General features: G+C 42.3%; 1 non-coding gene across 1 annotated transcript; it reads right to left on the bottom strand.

Moving 5' to 3' along the window:
* Positions 1 to 18,907: 18,907 nt before the first annotated feature.
* LOC131223520 (small nucleolar RNA R71) lies at positions 18,908 to 19,015 on the bottom strand. The gene has a single exon (XR_009160516.1). It is a non-coding gene; the product is annotated as a small nucleolar RNA R71 (small nucleolar RNA).
* Positions 19,016 to 23,467: the final 4,452 nt, after the last annotated feature.

Raw genomic sequence — 23,467 nt, 5'->3', positions numbered from 1 at the left:
ATTAGCAAAATTCTGTTTGGTGGACCATGGAATTGTAATCAACAAACTAAATTTATGGCGGATGTCCATCACTTGTATATGTATATAAATAGAATATCACATGTAAAGAATGTATACGAATGAACCACTTGCATAAAAAAATATATATCAATGTGGGCCCACATGTGTGGTGAATTTCAAAATTCACCAGAAATTCTGCATGGGACCAAATGCAATCCATCCCACCTAATCTCAACTCATCCCTCACTCTCCAAATGCCCAAGTGCAATTCCATCCAACCTAATCCCATCTAAGCCCACATGCATGGTATCTTGGAAATCTCTTTAGCCACATAAACGTAAAATATACTCTTGTGCATTAGGTGAGAAGTACAAAACATTCAAAACATCAACCTAATAAAAAAACTCAGCTGGGACACATCAATGGGAATAATGTAAAATTGCCGGTAAAACCCATAAGTTTAGGTGGCGTGGCCCGCTTTAATTTTGAAATAGGATTTTTTTTTTTTCTTTATTTTGGTGAGTAATACTTGATTAAGAGGTTTGATGAAAGATATACATAATAATAACCTCGCACATGAACTTATGATTACCATCCATCCCATTGTTCCTACGGGGTGGCTACACCAACATGTGTTAGAGATGTAACTGATTTTTACTTCAACATAATGGGCCCAGCGAAGTTAGAATTTAGAATCTGGATCCTTTGCTTGCCACAAGCAGGAAAATTAATCCTGCTTGTTGCAATCTAATTGGGCCACATCATCACACATTGCATTTAATGCAGTTGTGACAATGTCAATGATGATGTGGACCAATCATGATGCAGGAAAGCAGGATTTGCCCAAGCAGAGGGCGGATTAGGTGAGACCCAAGATCGACGGAGGTAGGTGGGATCCCTGACCGTGGGCCCACTTTGATGTATGTGATCATCCTTATCCTCCAACCGTATTGAAAGCTCATTTTAAGAAATGATTCAAAAACATAAAGCAGTTCCATATCCCTAATGGACCATAGTACAGGCAATAGTGGTGATTGACCATAAAAAACTGCTTGTGGGCCACAAAGATGATATTTGCGTGGTCTCCTCATCTAGGTGTCTTGACCTTATCAAGAGGCAAATGTACATTCTCGTGGATCCATTAAGTTTTTAATGGTGGGGATTCAATCACGATTGTTTCTGTGGTGTGGTCCACCGAAGATTTGAGTCAGCTTCATTTTTAAGATCGTACACTAAAATGAGCTTTCAAAATAGTTGGACACTGTATTTAAGGCAAATACATCACTCTGGGCCCTACAATTTAGGGTCTCACCCACCTCCATGGATCCGGATACATCACTCCTAGCCCTACAATTCAGGGTCTCACCCACCTCCATGGATCTGGGGTCTCACCTAATCTGCTCCCATATTTAATGCCCTACACTAAGCACGTGTTGCAGGGAAGGTTGAGCATGTGATCCGTACTGATGTATGTGTTTTATCTACCTTGTTTTCCTTATATTCACCCCATCTGTTCCTTTTGACAGCTCATTTTAGGTATGATCTAAAAATGAAAGCAGATACAAATATTGTTAAAGTCACTTTGATATACATTGATATGCTATGGTATTAAAGTAGGTGTTATATTCAAATTACATTGGTATATATAAATTGATATGCCATCCTCTAACAAATCCCATGGGGTATATACATTGATATGCCATCTTTTAAAAGCTTGAGCTTTTAGAGCAAGTGACATGCCACTGAGATGTTTATTTTCCATCCAACTTGTTTATAAGGTCACGAGGAATTGAATGAAAAGGTTACACAAATATCAACTTATCTAAAACTTTTATAGCCTTGTTTAGTTTTTAACGGTGATTATTCAATCATCATTGGTTCATGTGGTGTAGCCCTCAGAAGTTTTGGGCTCATGTCCTGCAATGATCTGGCTAAACTGATGGAAGCCATGGATAAGGACCTGTTTGGGAGTGTGAATTTAGAACCCCCTAAATTTGGATCCCCTGGATTTGAAACCCCCTAAATTTGAAATCATCTTATTGTGTTTGGCACCCTGAATTAAGAATCCACTGCAATCCGAAAGTAACTATGCAAAGTATTTTTACCGAGATTTGAATTTAATTACTAAATCAACTTTAATATTTTTAATTAGTGTACACATGTAATGTTTGACACAATGGTTATAATAAGCTTGTTGAAATATATATACTTTTTCTTTTTTTTTATTATTATAAAAATGATGAAATTTCAAGCCTCAAATGGGCCACAAGCACAAGATCACATCCCAGTGGCTAACCAATGCTTTTTAACGATTGATCTACATGGACAATATTTGGATAACATGGATTATCATATTAAAGTAATTATAGTGATACAATTGATAATCTCATTGTTTTGGAATATCACAATAAATTAATAGCCTAGTGACACACATGTTATACGGGCAACTTGCAACTCCTGAAAAGATTTTAAATGTGATCCAAGATTTCACCTATAATTTCAAACCTTTCTTTGAGGGGATTTGAAACCCGTGCCGAACATACAAACATACCATGGGATCCCCTCAAATCCACCTCAAACCCCCTCCCAAATCCATGGTGACAAACGACCCTTAAGCGGAATACATGATGGTGGGCTCCATGGTTAGGGACCCTATCCACTGAAACTGCATCCCAACTAACTAGGGTTGCAGTCCTTTAATTAATTATTTATTTATTTATTTTATAAAAGCCACATTTTTTTTTTCAAAACGTGGAACTTCCTTGATATGGAAAAAGTAATTACATTCAGGCATCACCCAGGAGAAAAGGACCCAGGAAACGCCTATCATAAGCTAACCCAAAAGAACCAACCAAGAAGAATAGACTCCCTAGTAGTGTTTGAGCGCCCCGAGGCCCACCTTATCTAGGAGAAGGAGACCTCTAATATGACGGGGGAGGTCCGTAACAATATCAAAAAACAGAGGAGCTTGGTTCGCGCTGCCCAAACGAGCTAAGACATCCGCAAGAGCATTACCTTCCATGAAAATATGCGAGAAGATAATCTGACTACCCGACTTCAGCGATTCAATCCGCTTAATCCAGTTCTTCCATTTCTAACCAAATTAACCTAATCAGTTAACATGCTAATCACTAGCTGCGAGTCTGACTCTACCACCACATTAGAGAACCCCTTGGAGATGCATCCAAAAACCCCGTCCAAAACCGCACGAAGTTTTGCATAGGTATTCGATCCCACCTCATAGCCAGCCGCAAAGGCAAATAAAAAATTACCATTATCACCTCTACAAATGCCTCCGCCTCCTGAGATACCAGGGTTTCCCTTGGAAGACCCTTCAACGTTGATCTAAACCCACCCAGTTACATATTTGGCCCCTTTTAGCACCACTGGAGGCTTTGCCGCAGGCGACCCACCCGAATGGTGAGGGGAGAGAAGAAAAACAGTATCCACCGAGAGAGAGAGAGAGAGAGAGAGAGAGAGAGAGAGAGAGAGAGAGAGAAAGTGGCTATAGAAATGGCGGAGATCCACCACGATATATGAGCAGATATGGCTGTTAGGGATAGCGGCTTATCGTTGAAACGAGCAGAGTTTCTGGCCTTTCAGATCACCCACAACAGCACACATGGGGCTGTCCTGTGCACTAGAAACGAGATGGAGGAGACCGGACGGGCTCCCCACCATTGTGCCAACCTTGCTTCAAGCGAGTAGGCCGACATCACATTGATGCTGAAGCAGGAACCAAGGAGATTCCAGGAGCACACCGCTAGCTCGCTCTCCAGCAAGAGATGTGGAATAGTCTCAACTTCATACCTCTGCACAGGGTTGGCTTTACAACATACACATTTCGACGCCGGGGGAATACCCCGAGATTGGACCTCACTGTCCACCGGGATAGCAATGTTCAATGCTCTCTAAAGAAAATTAGAGATCCAAGGGGGCATTTTCAGATGCTAGACGCACCTGGCCCAACTCAGACGGGGCACACTTAACTTGCAAATGCTCCAGGCCGAGCTGATTGAGAAAGCTCCTAATGGGGAATGAGGCCAGAAAGGGGAATCTGACCCATGAGAGAGACAGAAACCCTAATGGAAAATATTATCAAGACTTCTTATGGGATCAAAGACTTGCAGTCCTTTAATTGAAACTGTCTAGCTAGGCTTACACGTGTGGCATGAGGAGAAGTTGTCTCTTCATACAGGTGCCAATGTGCTCGCATGTATGTGATCCGATGGATTCATCATGTGGGACCCAATATACAAATGCCATGTTTTCAGTTCAACCCAGTCCATGGTGTTGGGTTGTTATTCTGTGTTTTCAGTTCAGCCTGGTCCATGGTGTTGGGTTGTTATTCTGTCTTTAGCTGTATGTGTGCCGGTGTGCCAAATTGAAATTGTGGCTTAATTCAAACCAAACAACTATGACCCCAAGCGCTAAGATAGGCAAACATGTAATGCTTGATTGAGATATGATGAGATCAACCACTTATTTAGCTAAGATCGGTCACCTATTCAGCCACTCGTTCAATGTGTAAATAGGATTAGGTGATATTAAAATGGTGGGGTTCGTCCTCTGATGATGGGTTGCATCTTTACTTTTCATACGAAATGACTTTTTCAATACAAATAAAGTGAATTGAGGAAGAGATTCTTACGGTTGATTGCGAGAGACAGCTGCAAAACGCCTTTCGGAGTGAAGAACTGAATCCAGCGTTTGAGCATATACTCAAATTACAGCTAAGTTTATTGGCTACTTGATTAGCACTACGAATTACACTACGGAATATAAATGGCAAGCTGGAAGTAAAGGATTACACTAAGAAATGTAATTTACTTGATAGAAAAAGTAAATGATAATTGATTGATAATTGAAAGCTAATGTTTGGGTTTGATTGGTTTGGTATGAGAAGATCTTTCTTGCTGACTTCATCTACTATTTATAGCTTTAAACAGGTCATCTGTATCCTTCTCACTTTTTGGCGGTTGTCATAATCGTTCACCACTACTCGACTTCATCTATTTCTTCTCTTTCCATCTTTCCTACAACTGCTCCTTTATGATTGCTTCTTCATCGGTCGCTTAGACAGTGACGTGGCACTGTATGATACATTCCGATTGTTGTTTGCTAAGAAATCTTTTTAAATCTCCAAATACACCATGTATATTTTGTATAAATCATACGTAATCAGCTCCAATTGGCTCTTAAGAGGAATGATGATAATGGGGATGAACATTGCCCCACACATCACTTCACCTTTGGAAAAAGGTGAAAGGGATGTGCAAACCCTTATTAATGCGATATTTATTACTTACATGTGGTAGCGAGTCAATAACTGTCTTTGGCCGATTCAACATAACACGTCAGCGATGGTTGCACTTTATCGAAGTAAGAGTCAAACCTCGTGTTGACATGTACTCTTACATTGTTTCCCGCACAATCGCAATGATGCCCTAATAAATGCTCCTCTCTCGGCCGATATAAGAGCCGTTTCAAATTCTTTTCATTCTACGCCTTCATTCCTTATTTTTTAAGCATTTAAATTTCAACTATCTCTCAAGCAATGGTTGCTTCCTCATCTTCTACTCCATCGTTCCAACAAAACGATCTTGTTACAGTGATGGATGCTCTTGCTATTAAGTGCATCGATAAGACAATCTTTCAATCGCCCATCAACAATTACTATTGTTTGGGTTCAGCATTCACTCCATCAGCAAAAGTTGAAGAAGTTAGCATGATGGATCTTTTGTTTCCCTTCTGTCCCGGTGAAACTCTGTTGATCCAATTTGATTTTGTCCCTGATTCCACCAATGCTTTAAAGAATCATCGATCATGGCTGAAGCCCATTGCGTAATGGGATGTTTGGTTTATCTATGTCTCATCTCAACATGAGGCATCATGGAGAGCATTGACCATTTATGAGTGTATCAAGCTCTCCGTCTATGATTACCCATTAGATCCATCCATCTTTATCACAGCTTCAACATTCTGGAGCTCGTCGACCAATACATTTTTCTTTAACTATGGTCCCATGAGTCCAACCATTTTTGATATTATGACTTTAACCCAACTTATCCCCTTTGGTAAAGCCATTTATCCAAGTTTCGCGCAAAAAGGTGGCAAGCACTTCTCGAACAAGGCTGGCAAAGCTCTCACTTCATGCAGGCATACCATGATAACAATGGACCGGTTGATTATGAGGAACACACTGCTTTCCTATTGCTTTGGATTTGTTGCCACTTACTCTGCGTGAATGCCCTGTAGATTACCATTAAATGTCTCTCTAGCCAAGGCCCTCGCCCAAAGTTGAAAGCTCACCTTAATGCCTTATGTACTTGGTCACCTGTATAAAGGAATCTACAAAGTCACCACCAAAGGTCTATTTCTTGGAGGACTGTTGTGACTTCTTCATATGTTGATCTATGAGTACTTTCATCCTTCTCTTTTACACCACTTCATCCATTCTGAAGCTACCTATACTTCCTATGGCAAGCGCATCATCCACTCTCCTAAAGAAACTCAATCATTTTTAGTCTATATGAACACATTATTTTTCTCTTCAGGTAGAAGTAGGCGGAATCGTTCGTTCACTCCATTCCACGATGAAGAGTATGGTCCCGATTGGTTTACTGGCTAATATGCGCAGGGGAACAATCATGAAGCATCCCAGACGCACTAGCTTGGGAAAGCTACCTCATCAGCTGAGACCTTCCATATGGAGGTTCAATCGATTTTGATAAGAATGCCAAGGCCGGGATCGAACAATATTGCCTGAATTTTCTTACCCGGCAATTCGATTTAGTTCAGTATATTCCCTATCCATTTACCCAGAAAACATGTAACCAACCCCCTTTCAGTCTACCAATTGTTGATAAAGTCAAGCTTTATTGATCTCTTCATTCTTCTTTTCAAGAAGCCAGACTGGCTCTTAATTTTCCCTGTTATCCAAACCAACCACCGACAATGGATACTTTTTTTCGTCTGGTAGGAGAACCATTATCAACGGTTGCTGAATAAATCTCCTGAAGAGGTTACAACTCAACTTTCCGAAAAGCTTGAGCCTAAAGGAAAGAAGAGGGCAACACCCTCATCAACCAGTACACCAAGCTGAAAAACAAGTAAGCCAGAGACGAGATCAGTCGTTACATCTTCCCCTCAAACTTCGCCAACTGAAGTAGTTGCTGCTCCTCCCAAGTGCCAAAAAGTTGTGGTGAGGATTTCTACTGCTCTGGCACCTTCACTAGTCTGTATATCTCCATCTGCACTGAAGAGAATTCTTGACTTGGGAGCTTCGCTCAGTCTGTACGCCCCGTATCCTAGACCGTACCATTCCATAGGCTTCCGCGGTCTTCCCGGTGGAATTTCGACAACCTTCGACCCTTAATCGGTGTTTGCGCGCGACCCTGATTCTCATGCCGTCAACCCGAGTCGACTCAACCCAGGACTTGTACCTTAGCGACCGCGTCATCGCCACGGTTCCGATGCCGCGACTCGCGCGCCGTGGCGATACCCTGGTTGGGAGATGTGGGCCAGCGTACGGTGCGAGGAAAATACCGTACATGCGAATTTCGAGAGAATCTCTACAAGATGTCATAGCAATCATTCAACCCATCAATCCCATCATGTCAAGTACACATCACCTTTCACCCATTCCCAAGCAAGCCCCAAAAGTCAAAAAGATCTTACAAACCCATGCTTTTCTTACAACTTTTGCCCAAAAAGTCAAAAAGCCTCTTACACTCCCATCCCACTCTCCCATCCATCACTCCATCACCCATCACTCCCTCTCTCTCTCCCTTTACAAGTCTCTCTCCCTCATTCATTCTCAAACCTACTCTCCCAAGTAAGAGAAACACCATACGTATGAACCTCTCCCCGTATCTCCCAAGCTTCAAGTGTGGCCCACCTTTCCATCCCTAGATCTCCCATCCTAGCCATCCATTTCTCATCTTCCTCCATCAAAGAGAAGCACAAGGAGCTAAGGAAGCTAAGGGAGCAAGAAGATCAAGTGGTGGGTGCTTTGATAGGGTAGTTTTTGATGTTTTTAAGATGGGCCAAGTGAGGCCAACCGATCAATGGTTTGGATCTCACTTTGGACCCTAAGATGTGGCCGATGGCCCACTTGGATCATCATGATCATTCCATGATGGGGCTATTCTCCATGGACCCCATCATGATGTTTATTTTCCTTGCATACTTAGGGTCATCTAGACCGTCTATTTTAGTGGAGAAGGGATCTCCACCATTGGATTTCGATTTCATGGACCCACATGTAATGGGACCCACTTGATGTATGATTTAGTGCAAGGGAGGGCCCATAGTGCCGGGGTCCCTCCATCACGCGGGTCCCACTCTCTATCCCTCTCTCTCCCTCTCTTTTTCTTTTTTTATGTGTGCTGATAATGAAGTCGTGTGGCCCACTTGAATGGACCCCACCACAAGGTATGTATTCCATCCAAACCATCTACAAGTGGGGCCCACTTTATGTGTATTGTACCCACACCATGCCCCACTTAGTGGCCCACCTAAGCAGGGCCCACCTCCAATGAATATGTTAAGTCGAGCGTCCAGGGATGCTGGATGTTGGCTGGAAAGAAAAACACAAATATTGGCTTGGTTCTAAGCCAATGGAGGAGGCGCACTCATTTTGGCCCCACCTTGATGTATGTCTTCAATCCACGCCATCCATTCCCCTCTCAATCTCATTTTAGGCGTTGAACCAAAAAATGGTGTCAACCCGAGGTCCTGGCGGGCCATACCGTAGCAAATGGTGGTCTTCACCATTAAAACCTTCCCTATTGCTTTTATACGGCGAAATATGCCCAATATTAGGCTTGTTTTGCTTGTTGGGAGCCATAGAGGGCCATTGGACGGAGTGGATTGTCTAGATGTGGACCCCACCTGTGAAAACCTCAAATAAACTAAAAATCAAAAAAATAAAATAAAATTCAACACAGCAGCATCGGCTGCTGTGTCAGAGAGGCAACAGCGCTGCCTGCGCACCAGCGCCCGGGCGGACGGGCTGGCGGACAGCACCAACGGCTGTAGCCGTGGGCCCCACCTTGATGTTTATTTGACATCCAATCCGTCTATATGGTGGGCCCTAAGGTCAGTGGACCACCCTCCAAATTTGAGGTCCATCCAAGACTCGGGTGGCCCACATAAGAGGAAACAGTGTGAATTGGACTCTACCCTTAAAACCCTTTCTGGGCCCACAGAAGTTTTGGATCAGGGTGAAATTTGTTTTCACCCTTCATCTAGGCCTACGTGACCTTATCAACGGGTTGGATGGACTGTAAACATTATGGTGGGCCCCACATGGAGCCCACAGTGATGTAAGTGTTTTATTGCCACCGTCTGCCTGGACGGTGGAGCCCACTGTGATGTTTGTATTAACCCCACTGTCCTGGACGGTGGGTGTGATCTGTGCATGTGTGTGTGGGTGTGTACGTGTGTGTTTATATGTTTATACATATATATATATATAATATTATAATTTATATAATGTTATATGTACTATATATATATATATTATATACTATATTATATATATTTTACTGGTGGTGGGAGGCCCACCTCAGTTTACTTGGGGCCCATAGTTGAGGCCCACTTTGATTTATATGTAAGGCCCATGGGTCGAGGCCCATTTGATGCATTAGGGGCCCATGGGTTAAGGCCCATTAAGATGTATTAGGACCTATGGGTTGAGGCCCATTTGATGTACATATGGGGCCCAATCGGCGAGGCCCACTTGATACACATAAGGCCCATAAGATTAGGCCCATTTGATGCATTCTAAGGCCCACGGGTTATGGCCCATTGCAATGCACATAAGGCCCATTGGTGCAGCCCATTGATGTGGCCCATTTGATGAATATGAGGCCCATATGATACGGCCCATTGGATGTATTGAAGGCCCAATGGGATATACCTAAGGTCCATTGCAATGTGCAATCCCAACATGATTTATGTAATGATGTTTACAACGGGCTATACCTTGGGAGCAATGGCGGTTTGACGTCCCCATTGCAAGTATAGTGTTGGTTAAATGTCTGCATTATGACTTTCCCTAGGGCCTATACGTGTAATGTGTAGGCTGTCTAGGCCAATCTTCGTTATGAACATCATCCATCCCATATAACATGTTTAGTTCCATGATTTATGATCATATGCATCATACGTATGCTTGATATGAGAAATGACTGATCATAGCATATGCCTTTGGGCAGATTGTTTAGGGGCTCCCGTACAGGGGGTGTTGCCCTACATGAGCACACGATATGCGTAGGATTGCTGTATGATTGGATAGTGTGATTCATGCATTCGCATTGTGTGATATGGTTACTGTACGCCCTAGCGACATCAGGGCCGTAGCCTCCACAGACGTATCGTGGTTGGCAGGATTGGATACCGAAAATATTGTTCTACATGGGGTGCGATAAATATCCCTGGGTGAAAGTCCCTAAACCCTTATGGTACCAAGAGGTTGCTCCAACGTCTAGACCGAGTGGGTGCATGAGCGTTGAGTGCCGATTACCAGACGGTTGCGCTTTCCACTGTGTCGTGGTCGGTTGGAAGGGGGTGCGGCCTTACCCGCCCGAGAGTAGGGGGCAAAGCTAGGCTGAGTCTGACCAGCTCGAGGAATGGGTCCGCTATTGACGAGCCGAGCTCGATATTGGCAGGAGGATAGTGAGGTCTTTTCCACTCACCTTATTGCGCGCGATGGGGCGACAATCTGGCTTGGAGTGTACTAGACCCCGGTGATATTCCAGATTTTGAGCTGTATCGATATGTGAACTTAGATGAGGATTTGTATGCTTGAGTTGCATTTCGCATTGCATGGCCTTGGTATGGCTGACACCATTCTTTGCACCGCATGGCCTTGTACGGCTAATGGAATTCTTGGCATTCATCAGCATGTTCTGCATTACTCTGATACTGCATAACTGCATTACCACCTTGAGCATACACTTTCACCACCCTCTAGGCTTTCTATAAGCTTATGCACGACCATTGCGTGCAGGTGACGTTGGATCGCAGCAGCGCTGAGGCTTGGGCGCGTGGCAGATCATTTTGGAGTTTTGTTCATCTTCATTGTATTTCCCTTATGCTCATTGTACTTATAAAGTTTTTAATTATAGTGGAAATGTGATGGAGTTTTTGGTTGTTGTTTGTGGGTTATGCCTTTGGTTATACTTCTTACGAATCAAACTGATGTTGAAAATCCTCCTTGTAGCATCCCAGGATCGGAACCTGGCGAATGGGCGCTGAGAGCCGAGAATGAGGTTCTACGGAGGCTGTCAGTGCCGGATTCGGCGATCGAAAATTTTGTGAGCCCGGTTTCCGAGTTTGAGGCGTGACACAGTCCACCCCCAAAGCCTCCTGTCTTGGTTCTTAAACATGTTGACCCACCTCCTTAGTCAACAACTGTGGATCGACCGTTGTCGACTTCATCATAATTGCGATGGACACTAGGTACTTCGTCAGCCGAGGCCATTTCTTCCTTTAAAAAATATTTCAAAACTAAGTACTAGTCAGGTCTCTCCATCGCCGATTACTCAAAAGAATTCGAGGAAGGCTTGAAACGTCACCAAAGCTCATTATAACAAATGCTAGAATAAATGGTGGTAGGATATGGAGAGATTAAACAAACCTAATATTCCCTTAGATGAAAAATATCTTACACCTAATCATCACAATCCACCAACATTTCCTATTTCGAGGCGAGTGTTGGCGATGTTTAGAAAATATCATTGGGTCGTGGACACACGATCCATCACTTACGCCATCTGTTCTAATTTAGGTGGAAATTACTTATATATAATTATCTTAAATTTTTTCGATTTTCATGATGATTAACCGTGTCATTTCCTTGTAGTTACCCAGGAGCTATCGGCCACTAATAAACAGATCATTGTGGCACAACAATTACAACAACATCCACCAATGATTGATATTCCTAAGATCACTGATGTGTAGACTGTTGATTCTAAGAACACAGTTAGCACAGAGGTCCTCCCATCTCAAAATTCTCTTGAGATCACGAATCTTCTTTTAGAATCTGAATACATGATCGGCATACCTCTGACTCCACCTACTGCGGTCGATCAGTAAGAAGAAGAAAAAGTGCAACTTCTTCACCATTCTGGCAAGAAACCATCTTCCCCAGCTAACAATTCCTTCCTTTGACGAACAAATTACTCTAATAGTTAAAGAATCTTCGGCTCATGATGGAATAGTCATCGTGGCCAAGGAAGTTGTGGCGATGGATGTCCCGGAGCCCGACTCACATCTGTCACCCACTCTTATATTGACAATGACGGGTGATGCTCCGACTCTTGCTACTTTTGATGAAGAAGAGCTTCAGGTCAATGACATCCTCTCTTCCCTTGAGCGAGTTCTGGCTAAAGACTATTGTGGCCGAGTCACCCTCTCTCTCAACTAGTATGTAAAGCCTCAAAGAAGAATTTCAGATTCTCCTGGAAATAGTGTTGTCCAAGACCTTGACAGTCGAGATAATCAACAAACTCAACCAGCTTGTTGAGTCATACATTGCCTTCTGTTGCTTAGGTCCCAGTCTCATGACTAAATCATCAACCCTTCGTGAGTTTTTGGGATTCGCTAAAGAAAAACATATGATATGCACTGTCGTCGGCTGTATTGAAGCAGAACAAGCCATAACATTGTTTCAATTGGCTTCTACTAGGGATGTTGCCAACCAACTCTTGACCAGCGCTTTGCCAAATTAAAATCGTCTACGGATGAGTTGGAGGATATGGGGGCAAAAATAGTAGCTCTAGAGACAGAACTAATAACCCTAAAGAAAGGTTATGTTGAAAAACACACTAAGCTCGGCCATCATAAGAAATTAATCATGGACTTAGCAGTGGCCGCTAAGGTTCAAACAACAACAATCAGTCAGCTCCATAAGGTTACTGTCACACATGAAGCTATTTTGCATGTGCTAAATTTTAAATTTTGAAATCAATGCAAATCCTCAACTTGCCATTATTTTTTTATTACTGGAATAACATTCAACATCCATTCAGTGTATTTGTTAGGCTAAATAAAACCAGTCTTCAAAAGTTATTTTATTTCTTCCTTTATCTTATGGGTTACTTCGGCTGCATTCACCGAGGCAACTGCTTGTGCAGCTGATACCCTTATTTTATCATCAACCTATATTCAACTAGGCCCCAATCGAGTCCCGGCATATCGTGACAATCTCATGCAAAATAGTCAAAAATTTCATTGAGTAGACTCATCAATTGTTCTTTCTCGTGAGTCTTCAATAAGTTGCTGATGAATGTTGGCTTTAGATCTTACTCGGTCCCTAAGTTTACTTCGACCAATGGATCTTGAAATTGGGGCCGAGAATCTTTTATCTTATTGAGAGCCTCTTCGAGCTCAATGTCGTCTTCTTTGGTCGAGTCTTCCATATCGGCCAGATTTATAAGGCATCCATCGTTTATTTCTTTCAGATTTTTTTCGAGCCTTCTTATTTTGGTCGTGAGGTTAGCCTAGCATCGCTCATTTCTTGGTGTGCTAAACATGAAATTTCTTCAATCATGCAGCGTGAGACCGGACGATAAGGAATATTGTTCCTCAGTAGGGTGTCACTTGCTCGCACTACTTCGGTGATATCCTACACAATACTTGTTGGATTATTCTTCATGGATATTCCAGTTGGTCGGCCGAACTTTTTTCTCCCAGTGAACTGAATCGGTCCCACCTCTTCCCCATAATAATAAGCCTCATTGGTATTTGAGGTGGCGAAGAAGGGTTTATTATCAGCCAAGACCAGTTCGACTTTATCTTGGTTCCAAAAAATCACGAATTGATATAAGGAGGATGAGATACATGCAAACGAATGAATCCAATCTCTACCTAGCAAAGTATTATAGCTTAATGAAGTATCAACCATGAAAAATGGCACCAATATTGTCTTAGTTCCAACAGTCAGATCAACAGGTAAGACACCGTGAGTATTTGTGACATGACTGGCGAAATTATTGACGATCACCTCTGATGGAATCAAGTCGGCCGCTGTCTTTTCCAATTTAAACATCATCCTTAATGGAAAAAGGTTAACGACGGCCCTGTTGTCTACCAAAATTCTAGTAACAGGTCACCCTTCAAGGTGAGCTAATATGTATAATGGCTTGAGATGTTGTATCATGCCATAGTTAGGTTTATCTATGAACACCCTTTCAGACATAGCCCCACCATTACCGTGATGGTGTTTCATCCACCTTGGGATCATTTCTAGCATCTTCAAACGAGAAAGAAGTATGTTGCATTATGACTGGGGGGGTATATTCTTCTGTATCGCCCACCATCCTATTTGGCTGGGCTAGTCTGACTTGAAAACTGGAAGGTAACATGAAAACCATGTTGCAATGGAACATGACTAATGGCAATTTCCCAAACACAATTCCATCATTTGGACATTGCCCCCTTAGTGTTTCAGGGCCTACTTCCATTTTGAGATCTTCTGTTTGATCAGCGCTTTATCAGTCACAAGGCTGACTGATGCGTTTACTGGTGAGACAATTGCCGGTGTTTCAACATTCAATGTTAGTTCATTAGCCAACCATTCATCCGCTAGGAAGCAATCGTCGTTGAGGTAATCTAATAGGTTACCGCAACTATCTTCCTCCTTAGGACTTGCCAACTGATTAGGACAGCCAAGAATATCAAAATCCTAATTTTGTAACACGGGAGACAGTGATGCCCCTATTGTGTTTACAACCACTTGTCCTTCAGACACAGGGATCCTCCAGAAAGTCCAAGGTGAAGCCACTCTGACCAAGGTGGTCTTGCGGCTTCTTTTGATTTCCTCCTTATCATAACCCGATGCCTTTGTCATCGATGCTTTTGAGTCCAGATTAGTGTTTTTGGTGTCACTGGAAATTTTGGATGTGTAACCTGCTTCCATATTCCTTCTCGAGTTGCGGCAGTTTTGACCATCATTTGGCTCGGTAGTTCAACTTGTTGGCGGTAATCAGGAGCCATCCATTGTGGTCGATTCCAGTCGTTTCCTCTGACTAGCCTAGGGGCCACATAATGACCTCTCCTTCTCGATTCGAGAGGGTACCCCAACTTAGGAACAGTTCTTCGAGCATATCGGTCACATAGTTGCGAGCCTTCACTAGCTCGTTGAATGGCATTCGACCAATTATCATTCAAATTAGAGGGCCAACGCTAGCCTCGTACTTGTCATCATGATACATCTTGATTACTTAGGCCAAAATCGACCTTCAACCATGACTGATTCCTCAAATTAGTTGTGACCACGTTGACCTCAAGGTTAGAAAGGAACGGGTCTGTATCGATCAATATGGCTTTCTCACACTTCTCAAGAAACTTCAAAAATCCATAATTGATGTGATCTTGGATGAGGTTCCTGAATAAAACCCATTTATAAAGTCAAATGAGACCGAGTTATGTGCCATTTTTAATATTCGGTCTTTTGCAATTCGTCAACCGAGAGTATTTTATGGTTCATAGGAATTTTAATAAAATTTTCAACCAACAGAATTTCAAATATTTCCTCAGTTTTTGTAATGTCAAATGTGTAAATCTTTTGAGCTTTCTATATGGTTGATGCGGTCGATTCCGCTTTGACCAATGCAGAACAGACTAGTGGCTTTTTAGCCACCACTTCGACAATTGTGACCTCGTAATTCTGGTCATCGTAATGTGTCCCCATTGACGAGTTCTTTTACCTGGTCTCTTCTTGCAGGAGTTCCTCATAGTGAGAGATACTCTTAGTTAGGTCGTATAAATCGATGAAATCCGTGCCTCTAAACTTGTTTCAAAGTTTGTATTCAAACCCATCTTGTACAAGTTGCATAAATCCAACTTCAGTCATGACAACCTTGCAGCAACTCTTTGCTCTCTTAACTTGTGTGATATAACTCTCACATGTTTCCCCGTGCAACTGCTGAAAGTGGGCGAGATCAGCCATAGTTATCTCCATATATTTAGAGAATAACTGAGCATGGAACTTTTCTTCCATTTCTTGCCAAGTATGCACCGAGTTAAGCAGTAAGTTTGAATACCATGTGAAGGTCGTTGCTGTCAGTGAATGACCAAATAACTGCAAGTTGTGATAATCATTATTGGTCAATTCTCCACATTACATTATAAATCGGCCAACGTATTCGATAGTTAACGAACCAAGTTCACCTGAAAATAAGACAAAATCCAGTCAATAGTTCCTTGGCAATGGGAATTGTCGACCTATCTATTCGAGGTATGGTTTATGATACATCGGGATAGTGTTGTGGTCAAGTACTTGTCCAACAACTCCTTGGACGATTTGTACATTTTGAGCACGATCCATCCACTGAGGTTCTAAGACTAGCGGTGGGTTAAGGCCAAATTGGTTCAAATTATCCTAAAATCTGGGGAATTGTTGGAGATTAAACCCTCTTAGCAATCTTTGATTATGATTCTCAGGTATAAAGTTCTTAGCCTCTCGCTTCGGTCACCTAATTTCCATAGGAGGTGTAACATTTCTCATATCCCGAATTACAACCAGTGGTGGATTCTGTTTTGAATGCGGCATGGATGGTAGTTGTTGAGACTTAAATATTGCATAATTTTCCCCATTTGCATCTTGGTTTTATGAACATGAATCAGCTTAATGTTCTATTTTACTCATGTATGTGTTGCAAGGTGAATTTAAGAGCTTGGATTAAAAAAGGGTGCTAAAAAGCCTGGATTTGATGCTTAAAAATCACCAAGGCAAGGGATGGATCTTAGGAGATCAAGATTGAAGAATTCACATGCTAAAGATCTAAGAAAACCAAGTAAGGAATAAAAAAAATCAAAGATTTGAAGTGAAGAATCCTAAAATCATCCTAAAAAGTGTATTCTGAAACTCTTAAGTCTATTTTGAAAAATGCGCAGTAGGAAATCTATTTTAAACAAACTGTACAGCGATAAGTCTATTTTGGAAAAATATGTATATTTGAGGCAGTTTCTACGATTTTTCAACTTTGTAAGAAATTGGAGTTCCCTACTTATAAATAAGGCTTCCTAGGGCATTCATAAACATTATTTAAGGCATCCCAAAGCAAAATTTAGGGTTTTTAATTTTATTAAAGTTTTATAAGTTATTTTTTTTATTTTAGATCTTTTCTATTTGCATTTTTTTCTTTCTTGTTGCTTTTTATTTCAGCAATTTAATTATGTTTTTCTAAGTTCCTTCTAGCCCAAGCTAGAAGAGAAGCACATGAGTTTAATAATTCTTTAAGATTATGATGATTGATTGTTTTAATGATAAGAAGAATGGTATATGCATATTATCTATTATTTAGGTTTTGTTTTTTTATCCTTTTGTGAGATTCATATGTTTCCATCATATGAGATCCACATTGATGAATAGGCTTATCCTAGATCAATCAGATTTCCTAGATAGGAGAGGTTCTCAACCTGTTATATTTCTTTGATAATCATTATCCTATAGATATTGAATACTTAAAATCACTGACGCTTGAGAATATATGTCAATGGTGCAAATCTATGATTTTCTAATATTTTATATCACTTATTAAAATATTTAAACTGTTTTATTTTCCGATTAGGCTGACCATAGTGCTCAGATCCTAATTGTGTTATCCAAGTCATCGTGATGTTGGAACATTAACCTATGTGTGGAACTTTGAAGCTTGGGTGTTATTTTATTCAGTTGAATTACATCCATTCAAAAATCCCAAAATCAAATCATCAGTTTAGTTTTTATTACTTAGTTTGTTTTGCATTTGATTTTTTTTCTTCTTACAATTCATCTCCCTGTGGGATCGACCTTGTATTCATGGGATACTACTTACGAACCTCTACACTTGGAGGCAAGCAACCAAGTTTTTGGCGCCGTTGCCGGGAAGAGATTGAGATAGATCAGATCTGTGCAAGATAGCTAAGGTAAGTTCTCTTCTAAACCCTCCAAATTTTCTATAGATTTTTTTCTTTTCTTTTCTTTTCTTTTCTTTGAAAATAAATTCAGTTGGGTCTTTCAAGCACTAACTATGACATAAGGTTGTCCTACTTAGGATTTTATCACCCAAGTGCTATGGTTGTCCTACAGTTGCTGTTTGATCACAAAGATCATCCGCTGAATCTATTTTTCAGATTGTCATAGTTTAATTTCTACATTAGTTTTACTTTTGTTGATTGAATTTTTTTTGGTGGACTGAACCCTCATGGTCGTCCCTGCCGCCTAGGTTGTTGGTTAATTTTTTATTTTTATTTGAAGTATCATACTTGCTATTTGAATTAGTAGTATTTGTTGTGTGGTGTGGATGGTTTATGTCCCATTGGAGTAGGGATCAAAGTAATCGACTCTCCTCCTAAGGTGGACTAGTTTCAGGCCTTGATCATTCACTTAGAAGAGGCACTCAACATCACTTGGATTCCATGGCAAACCAGTTGATAATCCAAATCCAAATCTGCCAGATCTAACTATAAATCAAAATAGAGAAAATCAACCTAATCCTCCTCTTGAGGATGAAAATAAAGTTCATAGGAATGTGTTAAACCAACCACGGACTTTACGTGAATATTTACACCCTGAGAGATCAACTTTACAATCTTACATAGTGTTCCTTGCTCACACAGGGAACATTGATTTTAAACCAAGTGTGATTTAATTAATTCAATTAATTCCTAAATTTCATGGCTTCGATTCTGAAAGCCCCTACTTGCACCTCAAGGACTTTGAGGAAGTAATTGCAACGTTACAAGTAAACAATGGCAATAGGAATATACTTAAGTTTAGGTTTTTCTCATTTTCTCTAAAGGATCGGGCCAAAGCATGGCTCAACTCTCTAAGACCTAATACCATCACTTCAAGGCAAGCCTTAAGTAGAGAGTTTTTGAAAAAGTCCTTTCCCGAGCACAAAACAAATGCATTAAAATAAGAAATCATGTCATTCTCCCAAAAGGGGAATGAACTATTTTTTCAAGCTTGGGAGCGCTTCAAAGACATTCTAATTACTTGTCCACATCATGGTTATGAAGCATGGTACGTGATTGATGCTTTCCGAAAGGGGCTCACCATGGATGTAAGACCCATGTCCTATCTCGTACCGTTCCGTAGGCTTCCGCGGTCTTTCCTATCTAATTTCGGTGACCTGCGATCTTTTATTGGCAGTTGCGCGCGACCCTGATTCGTATTTTGTATTCCAGAGTCAGCTCGACCCGAGACTTGTACCAGTGCGACCGCGCCGTCGCCTCGGTTCCAACGCCGCGACTCATGCACTGACCCGATACCCAGGCTAGAAGATGTCGACCTGCGTGCAATTCGAGGAAAATACCGCGCGTTGCGAACTTCGAGAGAATCTCTACCAAATGTCAAATCAATCCCATCAATCAATCAAAGTACATAATTCATCAAATCAAGTACCCTATCCCATCCCCAAGTACACAACACCATCCCCAAAGTCAACTTTCCCATCCCATCTCTTACACACCCCCATCACTCATCCCATCACTCTCTCTCTCTTTCAATCCCTCTCTCATCTCTCTCTTCCATTCTCTCTCTCTCTCATTTTTCCTCCCAAGCAACTCACGTCCAATGCTCCATGAGAAGAGCCATGTGTGGCCCACTCCCTATCATCCTATCTCCCATCTCCACCCTTGGATTATCATCTCCACCGTTGAAGGAGCACTTTTGGAACATTAGAAGGCTAGGGAGGAAGAAGAATGAGAGGTGGGTGCTCCTCTCTCTCTCTCTTTCATTATTTTGGTGTGATAATGTGGCCGTGTGGCTCATCCGGATGTACCCCACCTTGATGTATGTGATGTCTAAGCCGTCCATCAAATGGACCCCACCGCCGTCCAAGCCATGTGGGCCCCACTTAACGGTAATTGGAAAACATAAATCTAAGGTTGACCCAAATCAAGTGGGCCATGTCCACGTGGACCCCACACATGAGACCCACCTTGAACAGTATGTGTACACGGTGGGACGCTGGATGTCCTTCACGAGTGTGAACAGACGGTGAAATGCACTCTCTGCCAAAAAAAAGGGGGAGAGCTTTTGAGGTAAGCTACTCATGTAGGCCCTACCTTGATGTAAAAATCGAATCCACACCATCCATTTTATTTCCAAGCCCATTTTAGGCGTTGAGCCAAAGAATGAATCCAATCCGATTTTCTGGCAGGCCCCGGCATGAGAAACAACATTTTTGACCTTTAAGATTCATTAGGACCCACCTTGATGTCTCTACCCGCCAAAAACATACTGTATAGTGGACTCGTTTGATCCATCTTAGGCCATAGAATCCAATGGATGGAGTGGATTCTCAAGACATGGGCCCCACATATAAAAAGCAACCTTGAGAAAAAAAAAATAAAAAAATAAAGAGGCACGCTGCTGCTGTCAGCAGCGTGCACAGGTGTTGCTGGCGGACTGACGGGCTGGTCTCACGGCCTTAGCTGTGGGCCCCACTGTGATGCGTTTCGAACATCAACGCCATGCATTTGATGGGTCCCCTCGGACTAGGTGGCCTCCCCAACAATCAGCCGTATACGGAACTCAGGTTGGCCACACCATATAAAATCATGTAAAGATATGCCTAAAACATATAAAATCACTTGGTGGGGCCTACCTGAAATTTGGATGCGGCTGAAACTTGGTTTAGACCTCTAATTTTGTGGGACACATACAATGGACGGAGTAGATCTGGTTAATGTGGGTCCCACCTAGGATAAATAAATATATATATATGTTGCATGCATTTAGTATCTTGATGACCAGAGGAGTCTGGACGTCCAACGTTAAATAGGGAGGCACCCCTTGGCCCAGTTGTGGATCCTACCATGATGTATATTCTACATCCATGCCATTCATCTAATAGGTCCCCTTTAATGATGCGTTGGTTCCAAAAATCAGCCATAAACAGTTCTCGGATGGCCCGCACCATCACCATTCATGTGGTGGTATGCCAAACCACATGGAATCAAATGCTGGGGTCCACATGCAGCATGTATCCACCTGAAACTCGGTTTGGACCCTTAAATTGGTGGGACACACACAATGAATGGGTTGGATTTGTGAACTACATCACGATGGACCCCAGGACCATGTAACTGTACTAAAAGTTGGTTGACAAATAAACATTGCAGTGGCTCTGTCCACGTGTCCTTTCAACAGGGTGGATGGAAAATGAATGTTACAGTGGGCCCTTGCTCATGTGACCTTATGAATAGTCGGATGGCACATAAACATTACAGTGGGCCCGAGTTGGGTAGAAAATAAACATTTCAATGGGCCAGATTGGGTGGAAAATAAACATTACTGCAGCCCCAGGTCTGAGTGACCCTATCAATGGGTTGGATGGAAAATAAACATTATGGTAGGCCCCACATGGGACCCACTTTTATAAAGTGGATTGGCTGGAGTACCGTGTACAGCAGCTCTGCAGCTGCTGTATTAACGCCTGCAAGTTCAGTGGGTCTGAACATGAGGCAAGTGCTATATCCATTCTGTCTAGCCGTGGACCCCAGTTGCTGTTGTATGAGATCCAACTGTCCATCAACACCTGTAGCTGCTATAAGACCTCAGTTCTGCGGGCCCTAATCACAAGGTATATGTGTGGTGGGTCCCACACGTGTGGACCCACCTGGCACATATATTTCATCCTGATCATCTGTTAAATGACGTCCAGGGCTGGATGTTTGCATGAATGGTAATATATATATATATATATATATATATATATATATATATGTATGTATATATGTATAAATAAATATGTGTGGTGTATATATTAATATAAACATTATATCTGGTGGTGCACATCACGTGGTCCTAGCTGATGTATATGTATAATATATATAATATTATATCTGGTGATCACACCACGTGGCCCCACCTAATGTATATGTTTCACCAATCCCATCCACCACTCGGACCCTTGGACGGTGGGATTCCCATGATGCATGTGTTGTACATACATGTTGTCCAGCATGTGGAGCTCACGTGTGATGTATTTGTTTTATCCTAGCCTTCCATCATTTGGATGATGGGACACCACCATGAGATATTTGTTTAATCCATATTGTCTAGAGTGTTTGGACGGTGCTAGACCATGTTTGGGCGATGCTATGGACCACACCATGTTGTATGTATTCCACCCACACCGTCCACCTATTTTGACGGTGCTGTACTGCCTTACCGTGATGTGTTTGTTTCATCCACACCATCCAAATAGTGCTGGACAGTGCTGAACAATGTTTGGATGGTGCTGATCTACCTGGAGACGGTTTGGATAGTGCTGATCATCATTAGTGGGCCATTTGCCCATAGAATGATGTGTACAGTGATACACATGATGCACTTGCTACTATTGAGATGATTTCAGATGAAATCCAAGCTCCCACTTGTGAGGCCACTTTGATATACTTGTGGCCCACTTGTGAGGCCCATCTTGATATATTTGTAGCCCACCTATGAGGCCCTTTAGTGTGGCCCATATGATGTATGTGAGGCCCATTAGTGCGGCCCATTGATGCGGTTCACTTGTTGTACATGAGGCCCATTGGTGCGGCCCAATGTATCGACCCACCGTGATGTGTGTAGGCCCGCGTGCTGCATGTGTAAAGCCCACCTGTGATGACTATTTGAGGCCCACTTGTTGGATATTTGGGCCCACCTTATGTTTGACTCTATGTGGACCACTCCTTGGGAGCAATGTTGGTTAAATGTCCACATTGCTTGGCAGTGATGGTTAGATGTCCATATTGTGACCCTTCCTTAGGCCTTATCAGGTCCATTCTCATCATTCTCTTAGTGGGTTAACCCAAATAGGTGGCCCCATTTACCACGGACGGATGGCTTCATGCTACCAGATTTGATATAACCATGGCCGAGGGCTGATCTTTATATTATGGATGATCAGATGTTCATCTATGGACCCGGTCTTGTCTATGTGACCGGTCCTCGGTGTTGATTATCGATGCTGATTGTCGGTGCCGATTATCGATGTAGATTATCGGTGTCGATTTGTCGAGGCCGATTGTATTGCCGGTTCCGATTGTCGAGGCCGAGTATCGAGGCCGATTCTGAGTATCGAATTCGATTGCCAAGGCCGATTGTTGAGACCTATATGATGTATATGTGACCCGTAGTTGAGGCCCATTGTGATATGTATTAAGCCTATGATGCATAGTCCATTTGATGTATTCAAGACCCATGTGTAGGGCCCACATGTCCTGTATTTGAGGCCCATGGGCAAGGCCATTGTGATGTATTCATGGCCCATGGGCAAGGCCCATTGTGATGTATTCATGGCCCATGGGCAAGGCCCATTGTGATGTATTCATGGCCTATGGGCAAGGCCCATTGTGATATGTATTAGGCCCATGAGCAGGGTCCACCTGTTGTGTATATGTGGCCCTTGAGTAAGACCCATTGTGTTGTATATTAGGCCCTTGTGTAAGGCCGTGGACCCATTATATGTTT

This window comes from Magnolia sinica, chromosome 1, assembly GCF_029962835.1.
Source record: "Magnolia sinica isolate HGM2019 chromosome 1, MsV1, whole genome shotgun sequence".
Classification (NCBI taxonomy): Eukaryota; Viridiplantae; Streptophyta; class Magnoliopsida; order Magnoliales; family Magnoliaceae; genus Magnolia; species Magnolia sinica.
Note: the sequence above shows the minus strand (reverse complement) of the source record. Positions and strands in the feature narration are given on the sequence as shown.